Here is an 18,255-nt window from a genome sequence, read left to right as displayed (position 1 = left end):
TATGGAATTTTTCGGAATTCAGCTTGTGCTTTGAAACAATTCTTTCCGAAACAAAGCTTTGCGTTGCAAAATTTGAAGAAATAAAAATCAGTAGTTAAAAAGTTAGTGCAAAAAATGTGAATTGGCAAAAGTGGAATAAATGTGCACCTGGCGGTGATCGATCGTGAGCGTTTTCTGGCATGAGCGAAAGGGGATGGAAGCGCAGTAGATGGAAGCGTACATGGCGCTGATAGTTCCACCGTGGCCTTCGATCAACTGAGTGAGATTGTTCTGATTTTTATTATAATTATTTTAAGTTTTACTTACATATCAAAACAAATATGGGAAAGTGGTCCAAAATGCCACTCTGAGGAATAGTGGCGTTTTTGCGTGTGTTTATTTTCAATTTACATACATAAATTGCTGTTTTACGAGATGGGGATCAGAGTAACTTTTATTTTCGTTTCAGAGAGCGAGTAAGGGCGCTTAAGCCCAGGCTTCAGAGCCAGGACATACGGGAGAAATACCTATGTCCCATCCTAGAAAAAGGACAAACAACAATGGAGTGCGCATTAACTTTCTTAGCAACGCCATTTCCAACGATTTTGCCTATCTCCCTAAATGAAACGGTTGGTACGGTTGTCCCCGTTTCTTCCCTCACAATATTTCAAAATTTTCTGTCTATCATGTTATTCATTCGTGAATAATCTGATCGCCGGAAATTTTTGAATTACCTTCAAACCCCAAGTCTGCACAGTGGGCCTGGCCATCTTAATATTTGTATCAAATCATTAATATGCTGCAAATATTAATGCTGAAAAGAAAAAACTGAAATAAATTTCAGTATTTCCAGGATGCTTTTCAATATTGGCTGTGCAAGCACTTTGAATAGAATAGAATAGAATAGAACATTTTTCCTTCTGAATGGCGATTCATAAAAGTAATTAGTTAACTTAAACCTAATAAGAATCCTTCATTAGTAGAAAGTAGAAGACTTATTAGTTTATTATCATGTCTTCGTAAACTAATGGAAAGAATGATACTTAATCGTCTGGAGTTATGGGCTGAGAAAAATAATATATTTTCATCATCTCAATATGGGTTTAGAAAAGGTCGCGGAACTCGAGATTGTATTGCTCTTCTAGCTTCACATATTGAATTATCGTTCAATAAAAAACAAGATGTAGTTTCTACTTTTCTTGACGTTTCTGGTGCATATGATTCAGTTCTTATTGATTTACTTTTCAACAAAATGAATGATTGTAAAATTCCAATCATTTCCTCCAATTTCATATGTAATTTTTTTTCCTTCAAAATAATGCAATTTTTTCATAATGGGTCTTCCAGAATGGTCCGTTATAGATATTTTGGCTTACCACAGGGTTCTTGTTTAAGTCCCTTTTTATACAATTTATTCACCAGAGCCATCATTTCCATTATTCCAAATGGATGTTATTTTATACAATTTGCGGATGATAATGTCATTTCTGTTAATGGTCATAGCAGAGAAGTTATTCGTCATTTTATGCAAAATTGTTTAGATAATCTTCACTCATGGGCACATAATAATGGTTTTACTTTTTCAGTTCAAAAAACAAAATTCATATTATTTTCTCGTAAACATTCTCCAGTAAATATTGATTTGTATCTTAGTAATCAACAAATTGAACAAGTTATTGATTATAAATATCTTGGTCTATGGTTTGATTCGAAATTAAAATGAAATAGTCAGATTAAATTTATTCAAAAAATTTGCTCGAAGAGAATAAATTTTCTTCGGATGATAACTGGAACATGGTGGGGTGCACATCCTAATGACATGATCACACTCTATAAAACAACTATTCGTTCAGTAATGGAATATGGTTGTTTTATTTTTGGGAGTGCTGCACAAATACATTTTTCCAAACTGGAAAAAATACAATTTCGTTGTTTGAGAATTTGTTTAAATTTGATGAATTCTACGCATACTAAATTTATTGAAGTCCTTGCTGGTATTATTCCACTCAAATATCGCTTTCATGAATTGAATTGTAAATTTTTGATACATTGTTTTTCAATGGATCATCCTTTAATTGGTACACTAAAATCTTTGTTTGAAATCAATCCTTCTAATAGAATATTGAAATCATATATCTATTGTTCTAGATAAAATATTGTATCAAATGTTTCTCCACATTTCTATGAATGTAGCATAGCTGCTCATTCTTTTCAACCATGTGTGGATTTATCTTTACAAGAAGAATTAAAACAAATTCCTAATCATGCTCGTTCCCGTTATGCCAATTTATTATTTAAACGTAAATTTATTGGGGTAGACAATTATCAGATTTTTTTTTACCGATGGATCTTTAATTGAAAATGTAGCAGGGTTTGGAGTGTTTAATTTTCATTTGTCCCATTTCTATAAATTAGAATCTCCTTCTTCAATTTTTACAGCTGAATTAACAGCTATTTATTTTATATGCAAATTGATTGATAATTATTCTCCAAATATATTTATGGTGTGCTCAGATACCCTTAGTTGTCTTCAAGCTCTGAATTGCATTAGTTTTAATTTCAAAACCCATCATATTGAAGGGTTATTAAATGATTTAAATTCTAAAGGATTTATCTTTGTTTTGTTTGTTTTATTTGTATAATTCAACGGACTGATTTGTCTAATTGAATGTTCCTAAAACTAAAAAGACACAGGTACGAACGATACATAACTAACAACATCATAATGTGAAATACAAAATTTTCTTCAACAAATAACAATACATATCAAATCAATAAAATCAACACTTAACACAAAGAGTTTCTCATAAAGTATAACTACGTTACATAATGCCAGGTTTCCAGGTGCATTGCCTTCTCACAAATTCCCTAAATATAACGTGTTTTGGCCATACATTTTGCGTCATTGCGGTCAACTTCCATTTTTTATCGAGAACAACTTTAAACGAAACATAATCTAAATTGTTGCAGTCAATCCATCTTGGAACTAGTTTTCGAACTTCTTTACAATCTTTATCACGAGCACCCAAACATCGAGAAACCATTTGTTGAACATCTTTCTCAGACACGCTGCCGTCGATATTGGTCAATAATAAGGCAAAGCTCTCATCAGCAGTGTTTGCTACACCGGGTGGTTCTCGGGAAACATCAGGTACAAGCGGCGTTTCACTGTGCTGATTCACTCGTTCACGTTCTAGTTGTGAAGTTAACTGTGGAGTCGAATGGCTTATAACAGTATCCGATTGGTAGCATATCGAACTTGGAGCAAGAATTGACATTATAGCTTAAACTTTAGATTTTAGGACTTCTACGTCACGATGTAACGCTGAGCCATCTCGATCGGTTGAATCTTTTTGCCCCTCTCTCCACTGAACAAACTTTGACAAGCAATCATCACACAACCAAATGCTGTTCTTGTTCGGTGGCGATACAGCAGCTAGGCTTTCTTTGTTCAGCCCAACACACGCAGCATGGTAAACTCCACTACACAGCCCATTGCAAAAAATGAATGGTTGATCTGGCGTCTTGACGTGATGAAGGCATTTTCTGCAATCCATGATTAGTTTGATCTGCAAATTGAGTCCAAAATTTCTCGATGATCAGCGATGGATATGAAGTTCTGGTGAGATATAAACTGATTCACAGCGACAGTCCTTGCTTTACAACACTTTTAAGGATTTTTCGACATAATTTCAACGATAAATGAACAGTTTCGTCGAACGGAAAGCAGACAGACCGACTCAAACAATACACAACAACAATAATTAAATTGGTTTGGGTTCCAGCTCATTGCAATATTTATGGTAATGAACAAGCTGATTTGTTGGCAAAATTGGGGGTTTTTCGTGGAATAATTTATAACTGTGATATTTATTATTCGCAATATTTTACTAATTTGAAAAAATATTCTATGAATGATTGGCAAATTTCTTGGAATACAAGTGACAAAGGTCGATATTGTCATTCCATATGTCCGAAGGTAAAAATATTTCCTTGGTTTCGCAGTCTTCCTGTTAGACGTAATTTTATTTGCTCCTATTCTAGACTTATGTCAAATCATTACATTTGTAGTAATCAATTATATCGCATGAATATCACAGATTCAAATATTTGTGAATGTAATAAATCATATGAAGACATAGACCATATCGTTTTTGAATGCTCTCGTTTTAATGCACCTAGAGAAAAATTCCTTGATAGAATAATCAGTTTAAATCATGATATTCCTGTGTCTGTTCAGGATATTCTGGGAAATCATTCTCTTCCTGTTATGAGAATTTTATACAAATATTTGAATGAAATTTCTTATCGTGTATGATACTGCTCGTTTGTTTTTTTTCTTTGATTTTATTTTCAGAGACATCAAGTTTGGTACTCATCCATCTAATCGATTGGCTTCTGAATGCGTGTTAGAGAATATTCGTGATGACTGGACGTGATGACTTGGAAAACTTTGGCTCCGCTATGGATCGATTCCGGGAGAGCCTATATTTAATATATATTATTTTATGACGTTATTCGAAAAGATAAAGAGGTTTTGTGCCTTTTTGAGAAAGATTTCATTAGAATATCACTCAAAGGGGCTTATTCATCTTTCAAAATTTATAAGTTAAAAATAAATAAATAAATAAATAAAATAATAAAATTGAGAGGTTCTCTTCGTTTACTTTTTTTTAACCAAAAACTGAGTTACATTAACCTCTTCTGTTGCGATTTTTTTAATGCTAGTCAAGGACATTGTCTTTTGATCCATAGTGAAAAACTGCCCAAGCTCTTTGGTATTGCACTGTTATAATCGAAAGATAGCTTGAAAGGAGAGGATCTTTCATTGTTACGTAGACCCTTTTGTGAAGTTACGCGAGATTTGTTATGAGTGCCACATACCTGATAAATCTCCAATTAGATTTGTTGTTGCCAGACATTCTCTTATCTGCTGAGAAATTTTGCCTAAAACATCAACCTTCTACTTAATGTGGATCTATAATTTCAGTATCCGTTCCCAAACCAGTATTGTCGGTCAATCGTTAGAAAATGCAGTTCGCCGGCAACGGATTCTTCTCGCTATCTATGCAAGATACCCTGCATCGGATGGAGGGTGCATTAGTGCATACCGGGTGCGAATCGAATGCACCACTTCCGAAGTAGATATCTAACTTAGATTCTTAGTGAATTCCTACTCCGGCGAGAAACTGATTCTAACTTTTTATCGCGCCGACAATATCACCAGTCTTGCTTCTGTATCGCGCGTCAGCTATAGAATCAGATGCTATGGCAGAATAGACTGGAATATTTGGCTGACGTCTCCTAAACAGTACTGATAAGTGCTACTTTTCTGCACCGAAAACAGTGCTGAAAAGTAGCACTTTTCAGCATTGTTTTTTGGTAGGAAAAACAGGCCATTATGTAGTGCAAATTGTCAATGAAAAGTTGATTAATTTGCAACGGAATCGCAAAATTATATTAATATTATTAAACGCAATTCCAGCTTCTAAAATAAATTGTTGCATTCCTCGGAAGAGGAGGCCCAGATAGCTGTAGCGGTAAACGCGCAGCTATTCAGCAAGACCAAGCTGAGGCTCGTGGGTTCGAATCCCACCGGTCGAGGATCTTTTCGGGTTGGAAATCAGCTTTCTCGACTTCCCAGGGCATAGAGTATCATCGTACCTGCCACACGATATACGCATGCAAAAATGGTCATTGGCATAGTAAGCTCTCAGTTAATAACTGTGAAAGTGCTCATAAGAACACTAAGCTGAGAAGCAGGCTCTGTCCCAGTGGGAACGTAACGCCAGAAAAGAAGAAGATTCCTCGGAAGATCTGAGAAACTTCTAATTAGTGGGTATGATTCTTGAATATAACTAGCATTTTGCTAAAACAATAATCTGCCACTTTTCCGAACACTTTTGGGTGTTTCGCTTTCGTCGATTGATTGAAGATGTAAGAAAATGCCACTATGATTCCTCAACTCATGGTTTAGCAAACAATCTGCGAAGAATGTTAGGTATTTCATAAACAATCTTGTTATGTTTTATGTATTTCCTTTAAGATCTCGTGAGAATTAGCGAATTCCTTTCCAGGATCTTTCCAGGAAACCATGAATGTTCCTACCAGAGATGCGTCCACGTTCAAAATCATGGGTAGGCCAAACGTTGGCAAATATTACGTGACATTTTGGTCGGTTTTGAGTTGAGTTGAATTGAGTCTGTAGACATCTTTAGAAGATCTCATGGAGTCACAACTGGGGAATTCGGTTGAGGAATAAGTGAAAACATATCTAGAAGAAATTTCTAGGATAATTTAGGATAAAATAAAAACAATACTTGCGGAAATTATTGGAGCAAGGAAATTATAAGGAGCAATTCTAGAAAAAATCTTTTAAGAATCACTGAAAGAATTTCTGCGGGAATTAATAGAGAAATCTCTAGAAGATTTTTTGATAGAAACACCTGTAGGAGACCCTGATAGTATTGTAAATAAAATCACTACGATAATTCCTGGATCTTTTCTCGAAAAATCTGGAGCAAAATTTTTAAGAAGCTGTTAAACCCGTTATAGTCCTTTTATTTTGGAGACTTACAATGTTGGATCAGGATTCATTGCAATCAAAATAAGTAAAAAAAACACTTCAGAGACCATTTTGGAACAAAAGTCCTTCCATTTAAATAGAGACCAAGTCTCTGAAAAGAAAAGTACTATCAATCCTATATTTAGGATCATTCATTGGATCAACTTTTGCTATCATTCATATTGAAAAAATATGAATATCTTTTATACAGCAAAAATTCTGTGAACTTATATGTTTTGTTTTTGTCTTTGCACCGAAGTGACGCAGAAGTGTACTGAATTTGTTACGCCTCGTACAAAAATTGTAGATTAATCATTGAAACATCGTTACAAGTGAGTGGCTGGGTGTCTAAACGTAACGAAATATGTGAATAGGCCAAAGATTTTGGCACAGATCTTATAATTCTGAGAAGCTTTCGATAATGATCTCTCCAAAAGCTCATGCTTTTGGATAGCATCTTCAATTTTATACTTTTGTGAGTTCAAAAGATGGAATTCAAATGAGGGAATGCATCCTTGCGATACATCAAACAATTAAATAACGATGGGAAATATTTCCAGGTTTCTGTGATTGCTGCCATTTGGTTAGTGTTCAGACAGACTGAACCAAGCGCGTTTTCATGGTTTGAGAAAAGCGTACGACAATCATTCGAAATATCTAAATTTTTTGCATTATTTGCTGTAATAATGGAACTTATTATGGCGCGGTAAATGGCTGAGTATGGCGTACCATTGGTACCTCGCGTACCTGCAGGAATAAAATAGACCCCTTTAAGCGGTCCTTAGCCTCTTGCCCGGCAGCTCCTATCCCTACCTCCTCGTGGTACTGGCCGGGGTACGAGTAACCTTGGGGAAGATCGGGTAACCAACCCCCGGTGGGAACTTTGGTCGTATGCTGACAGGGAAGGGGGGGTTTGTTTTTGCTCTTGCTTCTGCAAACCTTGAGCGTCTGTACCCCATGTTAGGAGTGGCTCACAACAGCGTCTGTTCCCCATGTCAGGGGCGGCTGATCATCGTCCGAGTGCCAGAGAAGGACTCTAAGCTAAACTGCGCACTATGTTCCACCGAACATTGAGGGGAATGGTCCTCAGGAAATCTAGGGGGTTGGTGTCAGGCCCTGCAAGCCAACCGTAAAAACACATCAGCACAGGAACGTCAACGAGAGAATACGGACCGGAACAATCGGCAAAGACCACAGCGACGAAAATGGACTAGCGATTCGAAACTCGGTACGTGGAACTGCAGATCTTTCAACTTCATTGGAAGTACTCGCATACTCTCCGATGTACTGAAGACCCGCGGTTTCTACATCGTAGCGCTGCAGGAGGTGTGCTGGACAGGAGCATTGGTGCGAACGTTTAGAGGTAATCATACCATCTACCAGAGCTGCGGCAACACACGCGAGCTGGGAACAGCTTTCATAGTGATGGGTGATATGCAAAGGCGCCTGATCGGGTGGTGGCCGATCAATGAACGAATGTGCAAGTTAAGAATCAAAGGCCGATTCTTTAACTTCAGCATAATCAACGTGCATAGCCCACACTCCGGAAGCACTGATGATCAGGGCTGTGCATTTTCGAAAGCATTTTATGAAACACGAAGGTTTGATTGCGTCGTCTCGATGGTGACGAACAACTGCGTCGCTTCGTTCTTCTTTCACCACTCATTCGTTTCGTTACCTGATTGAAAGCAGCGAACAAGAAAGGTGAAATGAAAGAGTAAGAACGCCGTTTCATTTGATGTCATTGAAATCTATCAAAATGTTTCAAATTGGATTTTACCTATTTTTGCAATAGTAATGTATATAACTTGTTAGGTAATAAATTAAGATAGAGAAAGTATGCGGATCACCACGTCGTTCATTTGAATTAATCTGCTCTTAAAGTTAGAGACTACCGATTGAAAGACCAGCTCGCTGCGGTGAGACTCTGATATATGACGCACGACGCACAGGCAGCATGAAAGAAATGAAAGACTACGCTTGCTGCGATGATAGGAAAGGTTTGTCGGATTGAAACGAAACAGTAGAGTTTCAATCCAAAGGGAAGCTTGAGTCAGTCAGTTGGCGACTGAAAATGCTTTCAATGAATTGAAAATGGAAGGCCCTGCTGATGATGACAAGGACGCATTTTACGCGCAGCTCGAACGCGAGTACGACCGCTTCCCAAGCCACGACGTCAAGATCATCATAGAAGATCTAAACGCTCAGGTTGGCCAGGAGGAGGAGTTCAGACCGACGATTGGAAAGTTCAGCGCCCACCGGCTGATGAACGAGAACGGCCTACGACTGATAGATTTTGCCGCCTCCAAGAACATGGCCATTCGTAGCACCTATTTCCAGCACAGCCTCCCGTATCGGTACACCTGGAGATCACCTCAGCAGACAGAATCGCAAATCGACCACGTTTTGATCGATGGACGGCACTTCTCCGACATAACCGACGTCAGAACCTATCGTGGCGCCAACATTGACTCCGACCACTACCTGGTGATGGTGAAACTGCGCCCAAAACTATCCGTCATCAACAATGTACGGTACCGACGCCCGCCCCGGAACAATCTCGAGCGGCTGAAACAACCGGATGTCGCCAATGCGTACGCGCAGCATCTTGAGGCAGCGTTGCCGAATGAGGGCGAGCTCGATAGGGCCCCTCTTGAGGACTGCTGGAGGACAGTCAAAGCATCCATTAACGACGCTGCCGAAAGCATTGTCGGATATGTGGAACGGAGCTCAAGAAACGATTGGTTCGACGAGGAGTGCCAGGAGGTTTTAGAGGGGAAGAACGCAGCGCGGGCTGCAATGCTGCAGCATGGTACGCGGCAAAACGTGGAACGATACAGACTGAAGCGGAAGCAGCAAACCCGCCTATTCCGGGACAAAAAGCACCGCCTGGAAGAGGTGGAATGCCAAGATATGGAGTTGCTGCACCGTTCTCAAGAAACGCGGAAGTTCTATCAGAAGCTCAACACATCCCGCAAAGGCTTCGTGCCACGCGCTGAGATGTGCCGGGATAAGGATGGGAGCATTTTGACGGACGGACGCGAGGTGATCGAAAGGTGGAAGCAGCACTACGATGAAAATCTGAATGGCGCAGGGAACACAGGCACAGAAGGTCAGGACAGCGAAGGCAATGGCTACGTCAGCACAGCGGACAGCGGAAACCAACCAGCTCCCACGATCAGTGCGCATCGTACCTTCGTGCTGTGCGTACACGAATTCTCTCTGCTCTTGGAAGTTTTCTTAAAAACTACCTAAAGCAATAAAACAGTACTTTTCAGTGCTACAAAAACAGTACTTTTCAGTGCTAAAATTAAAAACGGTACTTTTCAGTGCTACTAAAACAGTACTTTTCAGTACTATTTTTTCTACTATTGATCCCTTTACGATCCTTGTTTGGACCAGTGCCTTCGATTTTTCGTTGGACCCGTTGGCGAAAGCTAGCGGTGGTAATCCTTCTTGGACACCGTCTAGGGAAAAAACCTTTCGAAGGTCACGTCTTCTTTCGTTTATTAATTAAACATGGTATCAACAACAAACAAAAGGAAGGGTGAATCTCTGAATTCACTACTTCCTTCCAAAAAAGTGGGTTTTAAAACTGTCACTACACGTGGCAAGAATGGAAGAAAGGACGCTTCCCCGGAATGCGAAGTTTCTTCCAAGGGTGAAATGAATAATTGTATCGAAATGAGCAATCAGTTCGATGCTCTAGACAAATTTTCCGAACACCAAATCGAAGCAGCCTCTAGCCCAGGCTCTTTGATTCAAGTGAGGAAGCAAAGAGTGCCGCCTATCGTGGTCAGTTGTTCCGAATTTGGGGGATTTAGGCAGGAGATCTTGAACTCCATTAGGGGAATCAAGGTTTCCTTCCAAATCGCAAAGAAAGGAGACTGTCGCGTTTTGCCGGAAACTCTTAAAGATCGTGAGCTTCTTCTCAAACATCTTGAAGAGAAGAAGCACAAATTTTTTACTTATGACGACAAAACTGAACGTTTGTTCAAAGTTGTCTTGAAAGGTCTCTCAAGTGACTATAAATCACCTGAAGAGATCAAAAATGGAATAAATGATTTACTTGGATTTTCCCCAGTCCAAGTAATCATTATGAAAAAGAGAACCCAATCTGGCATTGTTCGGAAAGGGCTTTCTCAAGAATTTTATTTAGTTCACTTTAACAAAAAAGAACTAAATAATATTAAAGCTTTAGAAAAAGCAAAACTTTTGTTTGATGTCCGTGTGACATGGGAACATTTCCAGAAACCTGGAGGAAATTACCAAAACCCCACTCAGTGCCGTCGGTGCCAAAAGTGGGGTCATGGTACAAAAAATTGTCGCATGGATGCTAAATGCATGATTTGCGGAGGTTCTTCTCACGCCAAAGACGTCTGTCCAGTGAAGGAAGATACCACCAAATTCATATGTTGTAATTGCGGGGCTAACCATAAGTCCAATTTTTGGAATTGTCCTTCACGCAAAAAGGTCATTGAGGCTCGTGCCAGGCAGATGAAAGATAATATCCGTTACGATAACGGTCGTTTCCGGAATTTGCCTGGTAGAGTATCGAACAATGCTCATTTTTCAGTTAACGATCGCTTGATCATGAATCATACCCATCAGGAAGATCATAATCATGCTCATTCACAAACTAATTTTATTCCGTCGGGTAGCCGTTCGAATCTTTCTATTTCGAATGTATCTACCCACGGTAAATCCTTTGCCGATATCGTAGCAGGAAATTCGAACTCCTCCCCTGTTCGATCCATGGGTACCCATTCTACTTGTTTCAAATCAAATGGAAAAAACCCTACCGCCACAGGTAACTCCGCTTCTTCGTCTACCGGAAATTCCAATGGGAAATCACATGACATGTCTGCCTCTGATTTTAATTTTCTAACTGAACAATTGAATCTAATCATTGATGCAATGTTCAAAGCCACCACTATGACTGAAGCAGTCCAAGTAGGTGTAAAATGTACAAATCAAATTGTTATTGGATTACGTTTTTCTAATGGATCCAAATAATAATTTAAATATTTTAAATTGGAATGCTCGTTCTCTGAATAGTAAAGAGGACGAGCTATTTAATTTTCTTACTGTTAATAACGTGCATATAGCAGTTACTACCGAAACGTATTTAAAACCTGGATCTAAACTCAAAAGAGATCCTAACTTTTTTGTTTATCGTAATGATCGACTTGATGGGGCATGTGGGGGAGTTGCAATCATCATTCATAGGCGTATAAAACATCAACTGTTTTCATCATTTGAAACTAAAGTTTTTGAAACTTTAGGTGTTTCTGTTGAAACACAGTTTGGTAAATATACTTTCATAGCTGCCTATTTGCCTTTTCAATGCTCTGGGCAGCAAGTTAATTTGCTCCAAACTGACTTGCGTAAATTGACTCGCAATAAGTCAAAATTTTTTGTCATTGGTGACTTTAATGCCAAACATCGATCATGGAATAATTCTCAAAGTAATTCCAACGGCAGAATTTTATTTGATGAGTGCTCTTCAGGATATTTCTCAATTCAATACCCTGATAGCCCCACATGTTTTTCCTCTTCTAGAAATCCATCTACGATTGATTTGGTCTTAACCGACTCTAGTCATCTTTGTAGCCAACTGATTACTCATGCTGATTTTGATTCTGATCATGTCCCTGTTACATTTCAAATATCTCAAGAAGCGATTCTCAATCCTATCAGCTCCACTTTCAATTATTTACGAGCCGACTGGAATATATATAAAACGTATGTTGACTCCAATCTTGATGTTAACATTTCTTTAGAAACTAAACTTGATATTGACAATGCTCTTGAAACTTTAACAAATTCCATTGTTGAAGCCCGGAGCATTGCAATTCCAAAATGTGAAGTAAAATTTGAATCCGTGATTATAGACGATGATCTTAAACTCTTGATCCGTCTTAAAAACGTGAGGAGAAGGCAATTTCAACGCACTCGCGATCCTGCTATGAAAATTATATGGCAGGATTTGCAGAAAGAAATCAAGAAACGTTTTGCTCAATTAAGAAACAAAAATTTTGAAAATAAAATTTCTCAATTGGACCCTGGCTCTAAGCCCTTTTGGAAATTATCGAAAATCTTGAAAAAACCTCAGAAGCCAATACCGGCATTGAAAGAGGAAAACAAATTATTACTAACTAATTGCGAAAAAGCTCAAAAACTTGCTTTGCAGTTTGAAAGTGCGCACAATTTTAATTTAGGACTTACTAGTCCAATTGAAAATCAAGTTACTCAGGAGTTCGAAAATATTCTCAATCAAGAGAACGTTTTCGAAAATGCCTGGGAGACTGATTTGGAAGAAGTGAGAACTATTATTAAAAAAATCAAAAACATGAAAGCTCCTGGCGATGATGGAATTTTCTACATCCTCATCAAGAAACTTCCAGTAAGTAGCTTATCATTTTTAGTTGATATATTTAACAAATGTTTTCAATTAGCATATTTTCCTGACAAATGGAAAAATGCTAAGGTTGTTCCAATTTTAAAACCAGACAAAAATCCTGCAGAAGCTTCTAGCTATCGTCCAATCAGTTTGCTTTCCTCCATCAGTAAACTTTTTGAAAAGGTTATTTTGAACAGAATGATGGCCCACATCAACGAAAATTCAATTTTTGCCAATGAACAGTTCGGATTCCGCCATGGACATTCGACCACTCATCAACTTTTACGTGTAACAAATTTGATCCGTTCCAACAAATCTGAAGGCTACTCTACTGGTCTTGCACTTCTAGACATAGAAAAAGCATTCGACAGTGTTTGGCATGAAGGTTTGATTGTAAAATTAAAAAACTTTCATTTTCCAACATACATTGTTAGAATAATTCAAAGTTATCTGTCAAATCGTACACTTCAGGTTAATTATCAGAACTCCAGATCTGAAAGACTTCCTGTAAGAGCTGGTGTTCCTCAAGGCAGCATTTTGGGACCAATATTATACAATATTTTCACATCTGACTTACCTGAGCTACCTCAGGGATGTCAAAAATCTTTGTTTGCGGATGACACAGGCCTCTCCGCCAAAGGACGAAGCCTGCGTGTCATCTGTAGTCGATTGCAAAAAAGTTTGGATATTTATTCTTCATACTTGCAAAAATGGAAGATTTCTCCTAATGCTTCCAAAACTCAACTAATAATATTCCCACATAAACCAAAAGCTCTTTATTTGAAACCTTCAAGTAGACATGTTGTCATGATGAGAGGGGTTCCAATAAATTGGTCAGATGAAGTTAAGTATCTAGGGCTCATGCTAGATAAGAATTTAACTTTCAAAAATCACATTGAGGGCATTCAAGCCAAATGTAATAAATATGTAAAATGTCTCTATCCCCTTATTAATAGAAAATCAAAACTTTGTCTTAAGAACAAGCTGTTGATATTCAAACAAATTTTCAGGCCAGCCATGTTGTATGCTGTACCAATATGGACTAGCTGTTGTAATACCAGGAAGAAAGCTCTGCAGAGAATTCAAAATAAAATTTTGAAAATGATTCTGAGGCTTCCTCCCTGGTATAGTACCAATGAGTTACATAGAATATCCAATGTTGAAACATTGGAACAAATGTCAAATACAATCATTAATAATTTCAGGCAAAAATCGTTACAATCTTCTATTGCCACGATTAATGCGTTATATGTTTAGGTTAAGTTAGGTTAAGTATATTAAAAACATTTTTTTTTATCTTATAAGCAGGTGACATCAACTCACCTGTAAAAAATAACTGAACTGCTACGGCAAATGAAATGTAATATGTTGTTAACAAAATGTTAATTAAATCTTAAATTTGTTTTACCAAATTAGGATGACAGTGTTGTCAAATAACACAGAACACCTAGATATAAGAAATGAATGTAATGTTTGGAATGATACTAATAAAGAAATTTAAAAAAAAATAAAAAAATAAAAAAAAACCAGCTCCCACGATGGGAGAAGTTAAGGATGCCATTCAACAGCTCAAGAACAACAAGGCCGCTGGCAAGGATGGTATCGGAGCCGAACTCATCAAGATGGGCCCGGACAGGTTGGCCGCTTGTCTGCATCGGCTGATAGTCAGAATCTGGGAAACGGAACAGCTACCGGAGGAGTGGAAGCAAGGCGTTAACTGGAGTGTCAAAATTATCGTGCAATCATCCTAAACGCCGCCTACAAATTGATATCCCAGATTCTTTTCCATCGTCTATCACCATTAGCAAAAGAGTTCGTGGGAAGTTATCAAGCAGGTTTCATCGACGGCCGCTCGACAACGGACCAGATCTTTTCCGTGCGGCAAATCCTCCAGAAATGCCGTGAGTACCAGGTCCCTACGCACCATTTGTTCATCGATTTCAAGGCGGCATACGACAGTATCGACCGCGTAGAGCTATGGAAAATCATGGACGAGAACAGCTTTCCCGGGAAGCTCACAAAATTGATCAGAGCAACGATGGACGGTGTGCAAAACTGCGTCAAGATCTCGGGCGAACACTCCAGTTCGTTCGAGTCTCGGCGGAGACTACGACAGGGCGATGGACTTTCGTGCCTGTTGTTCAATATTGCGCTTGAAGGTGTTATGCGGAGAGCCGGATATAACAGTCTAGGCACGATTTTCACGAGATCCGGACAATTTGTTTGCTTCGCGGACGACATGGATATTATTGGGAGAAAGTTTGAAACGGTGGCAGATTTGTTCACCCGCCTGAAACGCGAAGCAACAAGAGTCGGGCTTATGGTGAATGCGTCGAAAACAAAGTACATGCTGGTTGGCGGAACTGAGCGCGACAGGGCCCGCCTAGGAAGCAGTGTTACGATAGACGGGGATACCTTCGAGGTGGTGGACGAGTTCGTTTACCTCGGATCCTTGTTGACGGCTGACAACAATGTTAGTCGGGAAATACGTAGGCGCATCATCAGCGGAAGTCGTGCCTACTATGGGCTCCAGAAGAAACTGCGGTCAAGAAAGATTCAGCCCCGCACCAAATGCACGATGTACAAAACGCTCATAAGACCGGTAGTCCTCTATGGGCACGAGGCGTGGACTATGCTCGAGGAGGACTTGCAAGCTCTTGGGGTTTTCGAACGCCGAGTGCGGCGGCGTGCAGGAAAACGGCGTGTGGCGGCGAAGGATGAACCACGAGCTCGCTCAACTCTACGGCGAACCCAGTATCGTGAAGGTAGCTAAAGCTGGAAGGATACGCTGGGCAGGGCATGTTGCAAGAATGCCGGACAACAACCCTGTAAAAATGGTGTTCGCTACGAATCCGGTCGGAACAAGAATGCTTGGGGCGCAGCGAGCTAGGTGGACTGACCAGGTGCACCAGGACCTGGAGAGCGTGGGTCACAGTCGAGGATAGAGAGAAGCGGCCATGAACCGAGTGAATTGGCGAAATATTGTTGGCGAGGCTTAATCAAGATAATTGATGTAAAGCCAAATAAGTAAGTAAGTAAGTAAGTAAGTAAGTAGTAATCTATGCGATAATGCGTCTGTATAAAAATAGCATTGGAAAAATCAGTATTGATGGAGTATTTTATGTATCTTAAGAACGCCAAAATATCAGCTAGTCTGGTCTGTCTGAACACCGATCAATTGTCCAAAAAATAATAATCAGAAATTCAAAGATCTCTTTCATCCTGGTGACGAAGCTCTTTCAAGTTATAATTATTTCTGATATTCCATTGCATTCAGCAAGCAGAAATAAGCAGGACAAAACTTGAAATATGGAAAATAAATCAGGGCACCTAATAAAATCATAAAATCAGGATATGTCCTGCTAAATCAGTGCACATAGTAACCCGATCTTCGACTATTTTTCCAAACATGAAACTTATTTCATGTGTAAAACTAGTGTGTTCACAGCGTGGATATAACTTTGGTGAGTTTGAAAAAAAAAGTGAAAACAGATTAAAATGGGCATAAATTCCTTGGACGGACCATGTGCCACCCTATGATGTCTACTTTCCCTCCGGTTGGATATCACTTATCTAGAACTAGGACTATTATTTTTCTTTTTTTAAAATGCGAAACATATCTGCTTCACACTTCAAGTAGAAAACAGGTCGAAAAGTTTCAATGTGAAATATGAATTACAGTTTAAAAATTTGAACACACATAATAGAATCAATGTTTGATTATCAATTGTTAGATTTTTTTAAGATTCTTACCTTCATGTTGGCGATGATAAGCATTTGAATACCAAAAACTAAGTCGGGAAAAATCCACCTTCGTTGCTTTGACTATGCTTTTAAATGTCGCTGCTGCTGTATTCCAAAATATTTCCACATATATCGTTTTTATTTTAATTTACAACTTCAACATATCAATTTGCATATTGCACAGCTCGGAACAACACTTGTAACATATTTTCATTCTTGTCTGCCTTATTAACTAGAAGATCATTTTTCAGGGACTCGTCGTTGCTTTCATGCACACTTGTAGTCGAAGAACTGCCAGAAGGCTTCTCCCCTTTCACAACTCGGCTTGATTTATTCTCTTCTCGACGTCGTCGGTTTCATGCAATTAATAAATCATTTCACGTTTACTGCAGCGGCTTTTGGTTTCAACAGCAGAAAAAAAGCCATCAACAACAGTACGTTCGCAAGTTGAGGATTACTCCACAGCGCTATCCAACCAACCAACCGTAAAACCACCCACTCTCCAGTAGGAAACACGACGCGAAAGCAGACACTGACTGGCACTCTGGTAGAGTTCACTTCGTTGCTGTCGTCGTATCAACTTTACACCACACCTTCTGCAGCAGTGCCAACAGGAACATCTCCCCAACCTTCCCTCGGGAAAGCAGTCATTGCAGAACGATGCCGTGTAATGCAATGTACAATTAACAACACACTTTTCACCCAGCCAGGGGGAAACTCATGCCTGGAAGCACTAAATTTGTTTCGGATTCACTGCCCTCCTTCCCCAATCATTAGCATCACTAGGAAATGGCCAGCAAACACGTAGGTCCCCCCCTTGGATCACCCCTTTGCACCTACAGCAATATACCGGAAGTATCCCTGCAGAGAATCCCGTTCGAACAGAAATTACACACCTTTTCAGCACGGAAATCACCACCCGTCACCAGGACAGTCCGGAATGTGCATAAAATTAACCTTAATAGTCCTCCATCGACCGACACAACACTCGAAAGGCAATTGCACACCCCTCAGGACCAGCTCTACAGTTAACAGGAGGAACACTCAGAACAGAAACTAAATCCCAATCCGCTTAGCTCTAGCTCGAGAAGGACGATAAGCCGCGCACGTGTCCGTCCGGTAGCAGTTCACAGTCGAAACTAATCAATCGTTTTCCAACGGAATGTCTGGAACTGCAGAATCACTTCGTCCTAGTCAGAACATATTGCAGTCGGAGACTCGCAAAGCGCCGGTCCAAACTCGGACTCACACAAACAGCGCAGCGGGTGAAAGCTTTCCCTCGAAATTTCCCACGACCGTGAAAATTGACATTGCACAAGAACCGGTTCAAACAAACAGGGGATGAACGCGATGAATTGCGTTGCGTGAACTTTAGCTGAGTCAGGAAAAGTTGGGACGTTGAAACCGTGAACGGAATCCGGTCGACAGCTGGGAGAATTAATAAAACGGAAGAGATTTCGTTCTTCTAGGGATTGAGAGTGGAAGCGAGGTTGCCCTGAGGCTAAATAACGAGAAATCAATTCTTTCGGAAGAAAAAGATAGGTCATGGATAGGAGTATGAACG

At 39.5% G+C, this 18,255-nt stretch overlaps 1 protein-coding gene across 3 annotated transcripts in view; it reads right to left on the bottom strand.

Annotated features, from left to right (window-relative positions):
* The window catches only part of LOC5566742 (Down syndrome cell adhesion molecule), a 146,303-nt gene extending 128,449 nt beyond the window's left edge, over positions 1 to 17,854 (bottom strand). For 2 of the 3 annotated variants that reach the window (XM_021851195.1, XM_021851198.1), the window contains exon 1: positions 17,588 to 17,854. The gene's annotated coding sequence lies outside the window, so the exon portion shown is untranslated. Of the gene's footprint in view, positions 1 to 17,531 lie in introns of all 3 variants that reach the window. The other variant, XM_021851197.1, reaches the window with a different exon arrangement.
* Positions 17,855 to 18,255: the final 401 nt, after the last annotated feature.

The sequence above is a fragment of the Aedes aegypti genome, chromosome 3 (genome assembly GCF_002204515.2).
Source record: "Aedes aegypti strain LVP_AGWG chromosome 3, AaegL5.0 Primary Assembly, whole genome shotgun sequence".
In the NCBI taxonomy this organism is placed as follows: Eukaryota; Metazoa; Arthropoda; class Insecta; order Diptera; family Culicidae; genus Aedes; species Aedes aegypti.
The sequence above is the reverse complement of the archived record's forward strand: the minus strand, read 5'-3'. Positions and strand labels throughout refer to the sequence as shown.